The sequence below is a fragment of the Micropterus salmoides genome, unplaced genomic scaffold (assembly GCF_014851395.1).
Source record: "Micropterus salmoides isolate LMB-PRFRI ecotype aquatic unplaced genomic scaffold, ASM1485139v1 Ms_hic_scaffold_4015, whole genome shotgun sequence".
NCBI classification, from domain to species: Eukaryota; Metazoa; Chordata; class Actinopteri; order Centrarchiformes; family Centrarchidae; genus Micropterus; species Micropterus salmoides.
Window position 1 is genome coordinate 1 of NW_024043391.1, and position 6,723 is coordinate 6,723.

A 6,723-nucleotide genomic window follows, 5' to 3' on the forward strand; every position below is an offset into this window, starting at 1 on the left:
CCAAGGCGTTTCAGAGAGAATTTGGCAGTATATCTAACAGTCCTCACAACGCAGACCACATGTAACGACACCAGCCCAGGACCTCCACATCCAGCATCTTCACCTCCAAGACTGCCTGAGACCAGCCAACTGGACAGTTGCGGCAACAATCGGTTTCATAACCAAAGAATTTCTGCACAAACTATCAGGAACTGTCTCAAGGACTCATCTACATGCTCGTTGTCCTCATTGAGGTTTTCGACCTGACTGCAGTTTGTCGTAACTGACTTGAGTGAGCAAATTCGATGGCATCTGGCGCTCTGAAGAGGTGTCCTCTTCACGGATGAATCCCAGTTTTCACTGTACAGGGCAGATGGTAGACAGTGACACCAGATACTGACTGGTTTCCAGACCCCTAGACCCCCCAATACAGTGAAACTGCACATTTTCAAGTGGCCTTTTGTTGTGGCCAGCCTAAGGCAAACCTGTGCAATACCATGTTGTCTGATCAGCATCTTGATATGCCACACCTGTGAGGTGGTTATCTCAGGAAAGGAGAAGTGCTCACTAACACAGATTTTGACAGATTTGTGAACAATATTTGAGAGAAATAGGCCTTTTGTGTACATAGAGAAAGTCTTAGATCTTTGAGTTCAGCTCATGATGAATGGGAGCAAAAGTGTTTATCATTTTGTTCAGTATACTAAGCGTGACATTTGACAGGGGAAAATAAACTTGTCAGTGCTCTCTGCTGTAAGAACTATGTAACTGAGAGAGTATTTCTAAAATTATGTGACATATTTTTATCGGCCCAGCTCCGTACGTGATCATCACAGGTAAGACATAAAACAACGACTAGTGCTGAAACAATTAGTTTCTTATCAATTAGTTGATCTGCAGAAAACAAATCATTTAGGTCATACATAAAGCATAACGGCAAACATTTGCTGTTTAAATTACTGTCTCTGAAAAGTAGGTGCTGTTTTATATCACTGTAAATTTAACAGTTTTGTTTTGGACTGCTGGTCAGATGAAACAAAGCATTTGAAGATGACACTTTGGACCCTGGGAAATCGTGATGGGCTTTATTTCTCTGTCTTTTAACACTTTATAGACCAAACCAGTGATTCCCACCCGGGTGTCGAAATCTAAAGAAGAGGTTGCAAGTTGAATCTCACAAAGACAGACATATTAATGCTACACAAAATGTTGTTGTTTTTTATCTTTATTATTTTTTCATGTTCCTCTAAATGTTGCTTTTTTAAAATAGGGAATTTCTGGATAATTTAAGGCCTTTAAGAAGAAAACAAATTTGGTCTAAACTGGTAGACAGTACACAAGCAGTGATGTCAGCTAAGCAGGTTGTGAAATAGTCTGGAGTTGCAGCCCATCATACTAACAGTCAGAAACACACACAATCACAAACACACAATCATAAACACATACATACAATCATAACACACATACACACAATCACACACACAATCACAAAAAAACATTCCTGACAACAAACACACACACCCTGATTACAGAGCGACAAGAAGAATTGCATGTCCACCCACAACTTCAGACTTTACCATTTGTCCCCCGACACTTTCTCTGATCCTCCCGTCTCGCTCCTCTTCGTCCTCATCCTCCCCCTCCTCCTCTCCTCTGGTGTAGGGGAGTTTCTGGTACATGTAGCTCTCCCCCATACTGTAGCAGCTCCTCTCGTCCTTCGCCTTGTCTGTCTCTCTCTCTCTCTTTTATTGGCTTTCCGTTTTCTGTCTAGCTACTGTCCAGGGGAGGCGTTAGCTCTGCGTCTCTGAGTCTACTTGGCTAATCTCCTTTCGGCTCTGTGACCTTCTCTGTTCAATCGATAGGCGCATGCACACGCACGTACACAAACGCACCTGGAGGCTTTCTGACGCCACTCTCCGCAGACGTATCACCTAAAGTTATCTATAAACCCTCTCTGTCTTCCCTCCCACTGGTTCTTTCTCTCCCTGCTGACTCACGGCTTCCTGCAGCGTCGGACACCTCCATACATCCCTTTCTCTCTCCATCATTTTTTCCTCCCGCCTCTGTTCTCTCTAGCTCTCTCTCTCCTTCTCGCTCGGCAGCCAAGCCCACCGTCTGATGTTAAATAATTCAGCAGCTCTAACAAGAGGATGAGAGGGATATCGTGGAGGAAGGAGGAGAGAAAATGTAGATGCAAATAAGTGGACAGATGGATGGGTAAATGGATGAATGGTCAGGCCAAAGAGAAATAATAGGTCATTTGATAGATGCCAACATGCAGATGGTACAGCAGCTACGCTTGACATCAACCCAAACAAGCAATATATTTGTAAAGGATGCAAATATGATGTGGTAAATTAGCTTTGGGCTGATTTGGGGACCATTTTTAAAGAAACGGTTGCATTCAGTAATAAAGTTTGAAACATTCAGTGGTTCCAGTGTGATTTTATATTATTGTTTGTGTTTTGTGCACAAAACAAGCCATCTTAAGACAAAACAATACTCAAGCCTTTTTTTGAATAAACAATTGGAAAATACAGCAGGCCAATTTATATAATAAATATAACAGTTTCAACCCTAGATTAAGACATTTATCAAGAGAAATGGTCTTATGGCATTAAAACTGAATACTGCTGTTTGGACAAAACAAGACATTTAAACATGACTTCTTGGGTTCTGGGAAATCATGATGGGCATTTATTTATAATAAAAAATTAAGTGATAATGAAAATAACTATTTCTTGCACTCCTTTATTTAGCCATGCTAACATATAACATATAATACCTCAACAACTTTAAGAAGGATTGCCATGAAAGTTGACACAGACATTCATGTTTATTTCATTACAGTCGAGATCCCCTGACTTTTGCTCTAGTGCCATCATCACTGCCCTTATGACCAAAAACCTGCAAAAGTGGTATCATTACCATCAGCTTCAGCTACACTTTGTGTCATGCTACAATAGCAAACGTTCACATGCTAGCACGCTAAACCAAGAGAGAGAATTTTGTAAACATTATAGGATACCTGCCAAACACCGGCATGTTAGCATTCAGCTTCTATGCAATGATTTACATTTATTCATTTAGCTGACGCTTTTATCCAAAGCGACTTACAATTGCTATACACGCACGCCTCTGGAGCAACTAGGTCTTGCTCGGGACACAATGGTGGATCACAGAGGGAATCAAACCCAGGCCTCCCACAACAAAGGTAAGCATCTATGCGCCATCACCACCCGGATGATTTCACATAGCTACCCTGGATGAAACTGAGGTCAGTATAATATTTCTGAGAGTGTTAATGATATGAAGAGGAGGTTACAAAGTGTTAGGATTATGTAACACACATGTTGGGCTATTTTAAGCTGATTCAGATATTTTTTTTGGACTAAACATGTGACTATATATAGGTAAAAAAAAACGTAATAAATTACTACAGGTTCTTAATATTCTGCATTAAAATTACACACCTTGAAGTGAAGAAAATGTTTTGAAACAACATTTAAACAATAGTGTTTCAGAAACCAGTGAATTAATAAATATATAAAATTTTGTGATTTAAGACAATACGTGGTTGGTGGCTTGTCAAACTGTCTAAATAATTCTCCCTTTGTATTCTCTTCTCTAAATGTGAATCCTGAATCCTGAATAATAGCCTTAATGAATTCCTTCTGTTTACACAGCTTGTCACAGACTACCAAATCACATTTGTAATACATTATATATTTATATATAAAGATGTCCGTTCACAAACATATTAATTATGGTAACATGAGGAAGATCTGAGTGATATCACAGCATTACTTCAGTTCTTGTTCGGTATGTTTGGTAAAAGCTTAACCGCTGCTTGCACTGAGCTCTTGTCAAAGATAAAAATGTACACACAAATCCAATCAGCCTGATCCTGTGAGCTTAATTTAAAATATTATGAGCTCAAATGTCTTACACTAAAAACTAATATGAATGTGACTCTGGTGCTTGTCTGTTTTCAAATTAAATTTAGAAACAAGGGTTAAAGGCTAGTGGTAAAACACAAATAATGTAATAGTACAGATTGAGAACAAGAAAATACATGAGAAGATTACTTCTAGATGCTGAGCCATCACCATTAGCAACATTTGACAGATAACATGTGCACAAACTGCAGCAGCACTGGCATTAGTGTGCATTATATGCCTGTACATTTCACATGCGTGTTTATGTGTGTGCGTTTGTGCATCAGAGCTTTCATCTCTGCGTGCACAAGTTGTATCGAGGCCGGCGCTCACGCTCTAAACATAGGAAAGCTAAATTTAGCTTACGCTCACTGGCATGAAGAGTGTAGCGATGGTGAGAACTGAGCTGTTTTACTTTGCCTCGTCTCGGCGTCAGACACCTGAAATTTAGTCAGAAGTGTTCACAGATACATTGATGTTTCCCTGTAGGGATTTATTGTGCATTTGTATTCTCGGTATCCTGCTCTGATTACAGTCACAAGGAAACAGCAGGTTTCGGAGCAGCGTGCTTCTGATTAAGAGCATTTACAGTTGAATCAGATAGTCAGTGCTAATTAATCGGACAGGGGAGTAGAAAGGGGAGCTGTCAGACAGCTGGTTTAACAGTTTGAGCCAGTCAGAAGCAAAAAGAAGCACTTTTGCGGACGTAATTTTGATGGGCACAATTACCCCGATTGACAACGCTGCTGCTGGTTGAAGCCATCTACTGCACAGATTCCAATACTTGTTGTATCTGCTTGTCATTTCAACACAAAAATATGTGAAAACAGGACCCAGATTTAAACATAATGAAATTACCCTTTAAGTTAAAGATCTGAGTCTGAGTGCTTAGTGCAGTAGAGGCCAGTACAGACAGCCGGGCCTCTCCGAAATGGTGTCATACAGTTTAAGTGGTCTCACCCTGCAGACGTCTTCTGGTGGATCAGGAGTTCAAAGCTGCAGTCAGGAGTGACTGAGGTCACCGGAGGTCACCTGAAGGAGGCCATGGATGGAGACACCCCACATCTACCCACACATACAAAAAGATTTACTACCAGAAAAACACAAAAGAAATACAGAATCTAGAAATGAAAGAACTGCTGAAGAATTGAACTGAGAGACAGAGATAATTAATTATAAATATTATTAATAAATGTCAAATACTCAAAGCAACCGTGAGCTCCAGCTGTCTCAAAACAGAAGAAAGAATGGAATTTGTTTGGGGTTTTTAGCAAACGACTGGGTGTTTACACTCTACAATTAAAAGCTAACAGTTAGTGGATATGATAGGAAAAAAAGGAGCATGCTGATTTGCAGTCTTTCTTCCAAGGTTTTGTGTCATCAGAATCAAAATCTACTAATTTTGTAGTGTTGAAACATCAGTAGTGCCTAATTCACTTGCACGTTGTTGGAAGATGCACAGAGAATTCAATATATTTTATACAGTAGACTCAAGATATTTAAATTTGACTACTTTTAGGCCGACACAAATAATGACTAAAAATTAAGAACTGAAAAGTCTTGACCATGTGGGGTTTTGTTTGCTTTTGTTTAGAAGATAAAATATCATCTATCAGAACTTGTAGGATTTAGTATTTCCCCACCAGAAGGTCTTTCCTGGCGTGTGCAGGAGGCCCAAAGCTAAATCTAAAAGCTTCTTATTCGTTGCAAAAATAAAATGCACAATATGACTTGTAATTGTATAATATAATTGTATATAATTGCACATTTTTCTTTTTTAAATTCTTGATTCTTGACATCTGTAGTACTTGTTTTTTCTTACTTTTATTGTTATGCACCAAAACACATTTCATGTACAGTGTGTGGAAAGGTGTGGAAACCTACTTGGCAATAAATCTGACTGTGATTATAATGGCAATTTAATTCAACAGTTAACTGAATAAATAAAATAAATAAACCATTTTACAACTATTGTATATTTAAAAAATCTAAATAAAAATGTGGCTGTGGGGATGGGACTCAATATTTGTAAAATTCTTGGATGTAGTCTGGTCTCAAGTCATGATTTACAATTACAGCACCTCAACACAAACATATACAAGATACTATAAATAAAACACAGAATAAACAGACCCGTGCACACGTAGTTTTTATCTGCAGGGATTTTACCTTGTTGAATGTTGACAATAAACTAAGTTCAACAGAAATACACTTAAACATGTCAAATGAAGACAGAAACAGAGGGACATGTAGACCTATTCATCTGTAACGAATAGAGCAGAATAGATTTTAATTGATCCAGCCTCTGCTTCACGCTCACGCTCCAAAGCTGATTAACCTGCTTCGGTCACGTTAGGCTCCCTGTCTGTCAGTAAACATCTCACCATAACACTTTCACTCTTGTGCACAAGAGTTCAATCTTTTATTTCTATTTATTCATTTTTTGTATTTTTGCTTTGGTGCAACATGTCGCATCTTGATTGTGGGGAGTAACGAGCAGCCAGAATAAAATACCCACGGCATACCGACCTGGGAAGACTTGAAGGCTCCGCGTGAGAACGATCCCTTCCTCCGACCTCCGTCCGCCGCTCTAAGAGGTTGCACCCCGGCGGGAAGGTGCACCGTTTACCGTGAATCGGTTAAATTTAGCGGATCCGTTATTTTCCTCTCTCTCTCTCCTCCGTTAATTCCGGGACGCTCCTCTGCGCGCCTGTAGGGATTCAGGAGCGTCACTGTGCGTAACCTCACGCGCAACGCAACGCTCCGGTTAAACCATGCACTGTATACAAAAAGGGTTAAACGCTGC

The 6,723-nt window shown here is 39.7% G+C and overlaps 1 long non-coding RNA gene across 1 annotated transcript; it reads right to left on the reverse strand.

Annotated features, from left to right (window-relative positions):
• Nucleotides 1-1,450: 1,450 nt before the first annotated feature.
• On the reverse strand, nucleotides 1,451-6,678 carry LOC119887119. Its single transcript, XR_005441624.1, has 3 exons — nucleotides 6,447-6,678; nucleotides 4,878-4,982; nucleotides 1,451-2,118 (listed from the first exon to the last, which is right to left on the reverse strand). It is a non-coding gene; the product is annotated as an uncharacterized LOC119887119 (long non-coding RNA).
• Between the last annotated feature and the right edge of the window lie 45 nt (nucleotides 6,679-6,723).